The 11,763-nt window shown below is 44.5% G+C and overlaps 1 long non-coding RNA gene across 1 annotated transcript; it reads right to left on the bottom strand.

Moving 5' to 3' along the window:
- Positions 1-432: 432 nt before the first annotated feature.
- On the bottom strand, positions 433-2,742 carry LOC308485909. The gene is made up of 3 exons (XR_013990850.1): positions 2,635-2,742; positions 1,789-1,828; positions 433-1,252 (listed from the first exon to the last, which is right to left on the bottom strand). It is a non-coding gene; the product is annotated as an uncharacterized lncRNA (long non-coding RNA).
- Positions 2,743-11,763: the final 9,021 nt, after the last annotated feature.

Genomic DNA, 11,763 nt, shown 5'->3' with positions numbered 1-11,763 from the left:
ATGGAGCTGTACCAAACAGAACTTGTGTCTAAAGGGCAAGCCAACCCCATCTATCTGTGCGGTTCAATTCTACAAGTTGAAATGTTCGCTGTTAATTAAAAGTATCCATTTGGGTATTACATCTGGAACCACAACACCAGAGGGCAGGTTTAAGGATTTCAATTACTGTACAGTCTTTTATACAGGCAGGAAATTGGAGACAGTTCTTTGTCACAGGTTAAAGACTGTGGCAGCAATTTGTTTGAAAAGTGGATCCTTGTGAGACTACATAGAGGCATAAACCAAGTTCTGTTAATATATCTGCTTTTCAAAAATGGAAATTAAAAGGAAAAGGAAAAAAATCTGACACTCTCCCAACTGCAGAGATACCAAGTCACTAGAAGATTCAGGTGTGTAACTGAGCACGTTCACTGAGCATTTTAATCTCACTTTTCTTCAAAGGAACTCTACAAGAAAGATACAGGTGAGCTCTTCCCTCTCCCCCTATGATCTCATAATAATTGTGTAAGGGAACCTAGACTGAGAGGCACTGCCTATATTTATCCAGAGAGCTAAGTAGTGATCTGAACCAGGATCTCATCAGTTCCAGTCTAACACCCCGACCAAAGCCAAGGAAGGCCTTTGAGAGCACATGATGTGCATCCATGGCACCACATGCAAAGAACCTGCCTCCACCACTATACCTCAGCTATGAAAGAGGTTCCCCTATTCAGAGATTCTGGTTCTCCATTATGGACTCTTTTTACAACAGAGAGTAGATCATACTGTCAGTTCATACCACATTATAGCTCACTGTGCAACAAAGCAGTCAGCTGACATGGTCGGGGAATTGCCAATGCCATAGCAGCTGAAAATCAATCTGGTCCCTTGCCACATCAATCAAATGGCTGCTCCATGGCTGTGGCCTTCTGTAACACAAATTGAGCTTGCTGTATTGCATAGACTGAGGCTACTTCCACACTGGTCATCTATGGAGAAACAACATCGCTTTTTCCAGGGCATCGGCATGGCTCTACTCAAAAGATCTTCCTCCCATGTTTTTCTCTGTTCAGCTTCTGTTCTGCTTTTTCAGAGTTCAGGAAATGTATTCAACACAAGGGAACAACTTTCTGATTTCCCTAGGTATATGTGCTCCACTGCACAAGCTGCTCCATAGTTTTCCTGGCTCAGTATGGGCTGAAAAAGTTGCTCTAGTTGTTTTCTTCTCTGTGGTCTGCTATCTAGGAATCAGTTTAATCTCTTTAACTGCTGCCTTTGAGGAGATTTCACCCCTCCCATATCCAATAATCTCCTGAGGAGTCTGCTGATTCTCCAGAGAGGAGGAGGCGTGTTCTGCTCTCTACTTATTCTGCTCCAGCACCAAGTCAGTCAGTCAGTCAGTGTCGGAGAGAGAGAGACTGAGTGTTAGAGATCGTGTGTAGAGATAAGGTTGCTGCTAAGAGCAGCTGCAGACACTCAGTGCAGTGCAGCATTCATTTATGCTTAGACCTATTAAGCTGTGTATATAGTTTGTATAGTTGTAGATAGAATAAAGAAGATATTCTACAGAGCTGCTCTCTGAGTTGTTTATATACTCTGCTAGAGTCTGCTGTACTCTGCTGTGCGACGACTGTCTTCTTGTGGGAGTGAATCCGGTGCTCACAACTCTAAGCTGTGAGTCCACAGCACTTTGACCTGTTCCTGTGCAGAAGGTGGTCTCCGGAAGTGCTACCCAGCTCGCCTAGCCCAGTCGGGGCTGAAGTGGATGAGTCCAGTTGGTGGCACTGGCTCAAGGGCGATGCTGACAGCCTTTCCAAAGGGTATTGTATTTACATCTGTTTCTTCATGACTAGGAATACAGCAAAAAAAGAGGGAACCCTTTATTACCACATTCACATCACACATTTAAAGCACTATGATACCATTATAAACAGTCGTGGCTTCCCCACCACCACCAAGAATTATGGGAGCTGTATTTTGTGGTTTGAGGACCCGATCCCTGCTTTGTGGAATGAAGACACACAGACACAGTGTATAAGGTTAATGGGCAAGGAAAGGCCACAACTTTATTGATTACAGCAAGTGAGAAGGTATTGGCTTAGGCATTGGACCACGACAGATTGACTCCACCCACTCAGAGAGGGGTGAGCCTAAAGGGGGTTTATTCACCAGTAGGTGGAGCCTGTTGATGCTAATACAACTATAAGCTCTCCCCTGATGTCACCGAGGGTCGTGCCATGGCCCCCCGCCCCACAGGCATCGGACAGAATCCACGACCGCCGGATTCCTTTAACGGAATACCCAAATTTGAAGGTGTAGGCGATGGCCACACCTAGCCCTTCCACACATAAGCAACACATTCCAATGCCTAACCGCCAAATACCAAGAAAGTTGTGACGATTGCTACGAGGTAGGCAGAAAAACCAAAAGACCTAATGCCAGTTGGAAAAACTCCTACCAGGCCCCCTGGGCAACCTGGGTGACCAACCAAAAGGTCCATAGCAAGGTCAAGTGAAACGCTAAGCCCTAAGCCCTAAGGGAGTGGTGGGTGGGTGACTCGCGACGAGATGGAGAAGAGTGAGGCTGAATGGCTGGGGCAGCGGTATCTTAAACCGCAAAACAAGCCCCCTCCAAGACGCCCGGTTGGGCGCTTACCTGTGGGCGTGGTGCGCCAGCCAGGTGAATGGGGCAGGGGGCATAACACCCCCTGCGTGACGCAGAAATCGTGTCCCGCCCACAACACCTCCCCTCTGTGAGGAGGAGAGGCTTTGTTAAGGGTTCTGAGAATTGTTAAGAGACCCCAATTCTCCTCAGAAGACTACAATTGTGAGAGTTCCGTGGGATGTTGGATTGACTGTTTTTTTTTTTTTCATGCATAATTTTTATTAATTTGCATAATGCAAAATACAAAAACAAAATATAAAAGTTCGATTCTCATTTTCACAGGTTTTTATGGATTGACTGTTAAACCACCCTTGGAATAGCAGTTATGGGAGGGGAATAGGGGCCTCCTAACAATTCTCAGAACCCTTAACAAACTAATGTATTTTTGTATGTTATTCTCCCTTATATTTTACGCATGCTTTACCTTTTTGTATGCATTACTTGGCTGGAGAATGGCACTGCGAAATTCTGGGAAGTGCGAATTTCAAAGGATGGCTGTGTATTGGTTCGTGCATTGTTTTCGAAAGTGAAAATTTAAAAAGTTCCTCTTTAAACACAAACTGAACGGAACTTATTCCTGATCATCAACTTGCTATTTCATGTCCAGAAACTTAGAAAGCTTATGCTGGCATCTTAGTAGCCTCAGGTCAGGGCACTCAGAAAAAAGGTGACAGTTTCTGTAGCTCTTTCTAAGGTCCGGTAATAACGTTCGCCTTTTGAAGATACCTACAAGCAACTTATTGTAGAGCTGGAAAGGTTAAGCAACTGGCCACGCGGGAAACCAACCTACTTAAGTTTATTCACATATTTGAATGAGTTATTCCCTGCAAAAGATCTTCCATCTCATGACCTACCTTGTGACTTCCCTCAATCCCGTTCAAGAAAGGGCAATAGCCTGTAACAGCATGAAATAGACTGAATTCTGTGCTTCAGCACTTGACCTTGGATTCGTGAGCAGAGTAAAATAAGCAGAATGGAAATGTGGAAGCAGCCGAGTCTCGTTAATAGCATCTCACCCACCGCTAGATATTGTGCCTTCATCACTGTGAAACAGGATCAGGATATTTAATTGTATTCCCTTAGACAGAAACAATACAGATAGAGAGATCCATAATGGAATGAAAGACATTTAAATGAGATTTGGTATATCATCATCTTTCTTTCATAAATCCACAGGGTGGAAAAGCTGACTTAAGAAAAAACAGGGAGAATTTAGAATTCTGCTCTATCTATAAATATAAAGTATTTGTCCAGAAAATGCCCATTTAGTGACTTATTCAAATAATTAGTTTACTGAACTTGCATGCAGTATTCTGAAGGTTTGGGGGTATCAATTTTACTTTAATGGTATTGTATATTGGGTGCCAGGTAGAAAACAGGACTCCTACACCTTTTATAGTTCTGTAAAGACAGGAATTGCAGCCTCTACAGCATATCATGCTAACTAAACCGACTGAGATTCCCTCTTCCACACAACTATTAAAGGTAAAAAAAACCTGTCCTGTCTTGCATTTCCCTTGTTCACATTGGGTATGAAAAGGAGGTAAAGACTGGGACTTATGAAAAAGCAACCTAGAAGTCACTTCACACGTGTAAACCTAAAAACAAAGTTTTCAAACACCTGTGTCATATAAGCAGCCAATTGCTTGAAGCTCCCCATAAGGTTTTGCATATGGTAACAAATCCTGTTGTTTTTACTGGATCTTGTCAACTAAATCTGACATAAAACCAATGGAATAGCAACATGCAACATGGCAGCAGGATTTTATTCAGCTAAGTTTCATTCAGAGTAGAGCCCCTGAAATTAATGAACATGGCTACATTCAATCCATTAATTTCAATGGGTTTGTTCTAAGTAAAACATAGCAAAAGACCACCCCATGTTTGGTGTCACCACCAGCTGACATGATTGGGCAAATGTCAACACTTGTAGACCCTAGAGGGCCCATTAAAGGTAAAGGTAAAGGACCCCTGACAGTTAAGTCCAGTCACGAACGACTCTGGGGTTGCGCCGCTCATCTTGCTTTACTGGCCAAGGGAGCCGACATTTGTCCACAGACAGTTTTTCCAGGTCATGACTAAGCCGCTTCTGGCGAAACCAGAGCAGCGCACGGAAACACCGTTTACCTTCCCGCCGGAGGGGTACCTATTTATCTACTTGCACTTTGACGTGCTTTCGAACTGCTAGGTTGGCAGGAGCTGGGACCAAGCAACGGGAGCTCACCCCATCGCGGGGATTCGAACTGCCGACCTTCTGATTGGCAAGCCCTAGGCTCAGTGGTTTAGACCACAGCGCCACCCACGCCCCAGAGGGCCCATTACTGAGCATCATTTTTTTAATTTAAAAAACCCCCATCATTTTCTTTGTTAATGGCTCTGTGCTCCAAAAATAAGTGATGTGCAAGGACATAAGGCCTCAAGGCATTCTAGGGAAAGAAAGCAGTGACTGCAGCTGCCTCTCCCACTTCTTCTCTCTGCAGAAACCATCTGCACATTACTGCCTGTCTTTGCTTCCTCTCACTTTGCCGCCACCACCATAAGAAACATAAGATAAGCCACGGGCCCATGTAGTCTGGCATTCTGTTCTCACCATGGCCAGACAAATGCCTATGGGAAGCCTCTAGTGAGTGCAGCACCGCTCTCCCTACTTGTCGTTCCCATCAGCTAGGATTCAGAGGCCTGTTGTCTCTGACAATGGACATGTCATGGACTGGCTGGATGCAGAGGAGTGGTGGGAAGCACTGGCCAGGAGCCCCCAGGGGAAGAAGCCAGGGGATTGGTGGTGGGATGACAATGCGTAGTCAGAAGGAAAAGAGGTGGCAGAGTTTAGTAAACAGGAAGATGCTGCAGCAGAGCACAGTACAGACTCCAAGGCAGAAGCAGATGACAAGGAGTCTCCCCTTCCTGTTGCGACCAGCTCTCCTCCCCGCTGGTCTCCTAGAACACACCAAGAAATGAAAGGGGCAGAGAAGAGGGTGGCTGTGCCCAGACGCAGTGTGATGGCCTGGGAATCCGATTCAGAGGCTGAACCGGAGGAATCCCAGCCTGCACTGGAGTCCCTGCCTCCAGGGCCGGCTGAACTGGGGCAGGGCCTTGATTCTGAAGCGCCTGCACCTGTGCCGGATCCTCAGGAGCAGGCACCAGGTGAATCCACTCTGGCTCCAGAGGTGGTTGAGGACTCAGTGCCTACAGGTGAGTCTCCCCCTGGGCCCAGTAACCCTTCAGCCTCTCCTGAACTGCAGAGGCTCAGGGCAGAGAGGCGGAGGGAACTGGTTTCTCCCAGGAGGAGTGCTCGCCTTAAGGCCAGGAGAGGCGGGTCTCCTGGGGGCCGGGACCGCCCCTGGCCTCAGAGAAGATAAAGGCCAGTCAGCCTGGTCCCAGGTTGCAGGAGCAACGTCGCTGAAGAGCTGTTTCGGCCAGCACCCAGTCCGGTTCCCCCAGAGTTCCTGTCCTTGCCCGGCTCCTCACTGTGGACCCCGCTTCGCCCGTGGAGAACTGTCTGCCGACCCTCAACTCAGGTCCTGGACCTCACCCCACGGTAACCTCCCCCCCAGTACTGTGCTGGACCAGTACTGTGCTGGCTCCCACCTGTAGGCACTGAGTCCTCAACCACCTCCGGAGCCAGAGTGGATTCACCTGGTGCCTGCTCCTGAGGATCCGGCACAGGTGCAGGCACTTCAGAATCAAGGCCCTGCCCCAGTTCAGCCAGCCCTGGAGGCGGGGACTCCTGTGCAGGCTGGGATTCCTCCGGTTCAGGCTCTGAATCGGATTCCCAGGCCATCACACGCAGCCTGAAACTGCATGGGAAAGACCTCAGAGAGGAGGAGTCCAATTGGACACTGGGAAGGTGGAGACTTTCAGTCCTCACAACTGCTTCATCAGGGCAAGACCTCCTAGGAAGAGTTGCTGAGACCACAAGGCCAGAGCTGTGGATTGTTTCCCTAAATCTGCCCTTGGTTGATTTATTGTTTTGTTGCTGGCCTACACCTGACTCCAGCCTTGACCTTCTGTCGTGTGGGCAGGACAGTCCCTCCCCTTACTTGGCCAATCCCCTGGCAACGCCTCCCCAGGCGGGATTGGGAGATTGACTGAGGTAGGCAGAGACCTCCAGGTATCCAGCCTGGGGAGGATGAAGTCAGTCCGAACTATCAGGAGCCACACTGGGATCTGGGGGCTGCGCGCGACCATGCAAAAGGCGCCCCCATTTAATGTGGGAGCATCATTGTTGCTGGCCTACACATGACTCCAGCCTTGACAGCAGGCAGAACATTGCCATCGTGCCTATTAGCCATTGATAGCCTTATCCTTCATGAATTTGCCTAATCCTCTTTTAAAACCATCCAAACTGGTGGCTGTCACTGTCGGAAAATGCCCTGGGATATCAGCAGCCCCCCCCCCCCCCATTCCTCTGGGCGTCCTCCAGTGAGTGTGGTTCTGGAAAAGCTACTGCCTTCTTTTCCAGACGCCCCAGCGACACAAATCATAATGATTTGTGCACACTAATCTCCTGGCATCGTATAGCAATAAGCAGGAGGCTCTGTAGTTCTATTCTACATTTTATTTACAGATTATATACAGAGAAAGCATAATGACTAGCGTTCTCTTCAGCTCTGAGAACAGACAGGTACTGTAAAAGCAAAAGTACAGTTACAAAGAACATACGCAGCAGGAAGAATGTTTCTCCCTGTTCTCACACTCTCTCAGACAGTCATGTGAATTATACCAATCACAGAATGCAACCTTGGTGGACTGATTTACTAACAGTCACTACATCTTGTGGTAGCATCTCCTTGCCTGTCTGCAGAGGGATCCACCATGGTGGGACTTGCCCAGAGTGCCCTCAAACCTGACACCAGTCCTGTAAGAATGATGGCTTTGGAAATAATGGGTTTCTGCTGCATCCATTTGCCTAATAAACATGCTGGCCTTGGAAACATATCATTAGGAGGGGCGTAAATCCTTCAGCACAGTACTGTACTTATGAGATAAAACAATTGCACAGACATAATTTTCTTCCCTCTTGCTCCAGAGCAGCCAAAGACATCACCTGTTGAATCCCTTTTGACAAGTAATCATTAACAACATTTGACTATGGGGCCAAAAGGTGGGATTACACATATCTAGAGGAGAAATAGCCTTCAGCTTCCTACTCTTCAAACTTCCACCGCAAACTCCAATTCCATTTTACAGAACGGTTTGTCTCTGCAGAGAACGGAGGAAAGTAATGAAATTGTTTACCAGAACATCCTGTATAGTTTGGGAACAAATTGTGTGTCAGATTCAGAAAGGTGCTAAGGCATCCATCAGTTGCAATATCAGGTAGCAGCAAAGATGGTGTCACACAAAAACTGTAAGGCCTGCAGCAACTTGGGGGGGGGGGTGTTATTCCACAGAGCACAGTATCGCCAATTATATTGGAAAGGGTCAATAAAATATGGGCTGGGAATGTATAAAAAAGGGAATAAATTAGAAGCAATAATTCAGCTCTAAGGATTCCTCCAGGCTGAAAAGAATATACAGAATACATACTAGGCTCAAGAGAAACCTGGAGTCAGTATTATACGATGAAGCAAAATGAAAGTACATAGCAGGGGGGAGAGCATAAAAGTGTGGCATTTCATTTCAAAATGAGAAGGTTAGGTGAGGGTGTAGAAAGTCAACACTATTTTATTAAAGGTGTGCACTCTGAAGTAGACGGGTGTTGCCCTCTGAATTTAAATTAATGCACAGCTTTTAAATAACTACCTCAGGGCAGAGTTTTAGTCCTGGATATTTGCCATGCAAACTGGAAATGGTGAGATATTAGGCAGTTCTGCCAAGCAGATTTCAAATGCTGGTGAGTTATGGATATGTTGGGCAAAGGATGGGATACCCTTCCATCTCACTGGTTCACCATTAGACTCGGTGACTAATACTCTGATCCTAAGCGCATTCAGATCTATTTTATACTTTCAATGGGTTTGTAAGTATATCTATCATCTATCTATCATCATCTCTCTCTGTGTGTATGTGAAAGTATCGTCTTTTTCCATGTATAACACACACACACACCCCGTGTATAAGATGACCCCTATTTCTAGGGACTCCAATTTAAGAAAAAGGGGGGAAATGGCCCAGAGTTGTTGAGGTGTTTGGGGGGGATCTTCTTCCTGTTGATTGGGGTTTGGATTTTTAAAATATTTTTAAATTTCCATTTTTTTATTATCTCTACCTTTAACAAATAGGCCTCTAACACATGGGCACTTTGATACATTAAAAGGACAAGCCAAATAAATCCAACTGCTCTCCAAAAAAAATGAGAGGAATAAAACATGAAAATAGTCCCAGTACCAAATTAATATCCCTCAGCAAATAAGAAGTGTATTGACTCTGCACTGTGGCTTAAAATTCAACAGCCTTGGATACTAGGAACTTTGCAGGAGGTGTAAAGGAAGGCAAAGGGCAATCCAGGAATTAATCTTTCCCTTTATTAAAAAAAACAGTGACTTATATAAATCTAATCAAAACATAATTTGATAATCCAAAGAACTGCAAGTTACTTCCGGAATGAATATGAAATACACAGCATGTGCAAAATGCTCTTCATTCATTTTTGGTAGGTTTAATTTTAAAAATGTCCTTCGTGTGAAGAACTGTAACCTGTATGCAAAGTTGTTACTGGTGTAATATCACAGTAAGGACAGCTGGTCCCTGGAACAAACATCATACAGTGAGCTCCTTTTATCATCATCCCATAGAAAGAGTGGAGCGTTCTGAATGCCCATCCCTCTAAAGGTCCCATCAGATGCAGTTTTTATTACATATGCACCAATTATTTGTACTCAGGATGCTATCAGGGTGGTCACACGCATCTGCACTTTCAATGCTGTTTGCAACTGCAAAGGTTTTGAGGCAGCCACGCTACTTCATTTCCAAACAGTGCATATCCTGTAAGCAGGGCTTTTTTTTCAACAGGAGCTCACCAGAGTTCAACTCCGGCACCTCTCAGGTGGGCACCATTGCCATGCTAAGAGGACAAGGGAGAAGTTCACAGTGAGCTCTGGTACCTCTTTTTCTAGAAAAATAGCATTGCCTGTAACTGTAATGTTTTTGGCTTATTTTTGGCCTGCTTTTGTTTCACTGTATCCCCTCTGGATTGCAATAATGTGGTAGCACTGTGGGGAACACAACAGAACACGCTAAAGCAGAACAAATCCACTATTACTGAATCAAGAATACGATGCAGGATACCTCTAGGTTTCTCTAATGCTTACTGTATAGCAAGTCTGAACTCACTGAGCTTTCTTCCATTGCAGCTGTCGTAGGTGAAAGCCACACACAGGTCAGAGAAAGAGAAGCCGGATACACTGACAGGTTTCCAGCCACATGTTACAAAAGAATCATCTCTTATCTCTATTACTGTCATCTATTCTCTCACTCTCTCTCTTTCTCTCTCTGTCTCTCTCTCTAGTGTTATTATCAGGGGACCAACATGTCAGAAAGAAGAGGAAACTTCTCTTTCAGCGATACTTCTTCTAAAAACCCTTCTGTATTCTACAGACGAATCATAAGACAGAATCCGGTGTTTATTTCCTCATGCAAGTACTTGCAAACAGGAGCAGCCTTTGGACAAACCCTTTCACTGACCTCAGCACTATGTAGCAGGATAGCACAGTGAATGCGCATTTCAAACAACTCATTTTCAGTTTTTGGTGTGAAGAAGGATGTCATATAGCCAGAACTCCACGGTTTCAGCTTGTGCTTTTTAATCCCTTGTGCCACCTCTTCTGGAACTCACTATTGACATCATATGGATATTTGAATCTGTGCACGTGAGACGCTTAAGGGTTTCACTTCTTTGAATGGAATTTTAACATAGGCAGCAGACAAGACAGAAATGAACAACCTCCATTATTGCATGTGAACTTTTCTTATTGAAAGGATTAGAAAGAAAGATAGAAATGCAACATCCTAGTCGGAAGGATGTATTATGAAATCATTAGTGCATGTGGGATTTATAGTCAAGGTCTTTCTCAGAGATCTCAAAGCAACAAGCACCTTCAGAGACAAAAACAAAAATCTGTGCAAGAGTTTTGCATAAGCATTTAGTGCCATCTAGTGGCCTTTCTTTATAAAGCCTTGAAAAGAAACTTGGAAATAATTTGTAGATTTACAGACCTTGTTAACAGCCACCGGAAGTGTACCACAAGTGTATTTTAGCTATTATGCAATACAGTGCTTTCACAAGCAAGCAGCCCTTCAGTGACAGTGGCTCAATATCTTATCTCCATGCACTAGGTGGGAGATTGCTTTGCTATGGAGAAAACCCTTCCTAGCTTGTTACCCTGTTGAAGAGCTGTTTACTAGAGGAGCCTTCAAAGAGCAAAAGGAAAGATGCATTGCTGATGAGGATGAACTTGGTGCTCTTTACAACCTTTTAACAGCACTCCTACACAGAGCAGACTGCATTAAAAACAGAATATTCTCCATTTTCTCTTGTATTTGTTATCCAGAGACCAGCCCTGCTTGCTATGATGTTGAGCTTTTTTTAGGAAAACCCAAAAGTTGTTCAGCTTTTTTTTTACAAAAAAGCTAAAAAAGCAATTTTTCGATTGACTTATCTAAGATTCAGAGGTATGGCAGCCCAATAAATCTTTTAATCTTATTTTAATTGATTTCCAATATATTATAAATATAACACAGAAGTCCTACTCCCTGCTCCTGCCCCAGATGATCAGTTTATCAAGTCTTGTTTGTGAATGGATGCCAGTCATCAGAGCATTCAATGGGAAATCTTATGAAAAGGTACCATATTTCAATAAAGTCATCCATGTCACGTGTGCTGTTCAAAGCATGTACCCTTTTTTCAGTTTTTCAGATAAATAAATTATCCATGAATTCTGTCACCATCATGTGATGTGCAGATGGTCAAGTTCTTTCAGATTTTGCTCTATGAGTAGCCATGCCACCGCCAGAAGAAAAGTAGTAAGTTCCTTGTATTGTACATTGTACAATATTCTCAATACATTTTGATTGCTTGGTATATGATGGTGGTGGTGATAAGAATAAGAATAAGAATAAGAATAAGAATAAGAATAAGAATAAGAATAAGAATAAGAATAAGAATATTTCTACCCCACA

Source organism: Podarcis pityusensis (assembly GCF_964106645.2).
Source record: "Podarcis pityusensis genome assembly, chromosome: 9".
Classification (NCBI taxonomy): Eukaryota; Metazoa; Chordata; class Lepidosauria; order Squamata; family Lacertidae; genus Podarcis; species Podarcis pityusensis.
Note: the sequence above shows the minus strand (reverse complement) of the source record. Positions and strands in the feature narration are given on the sequence as shown.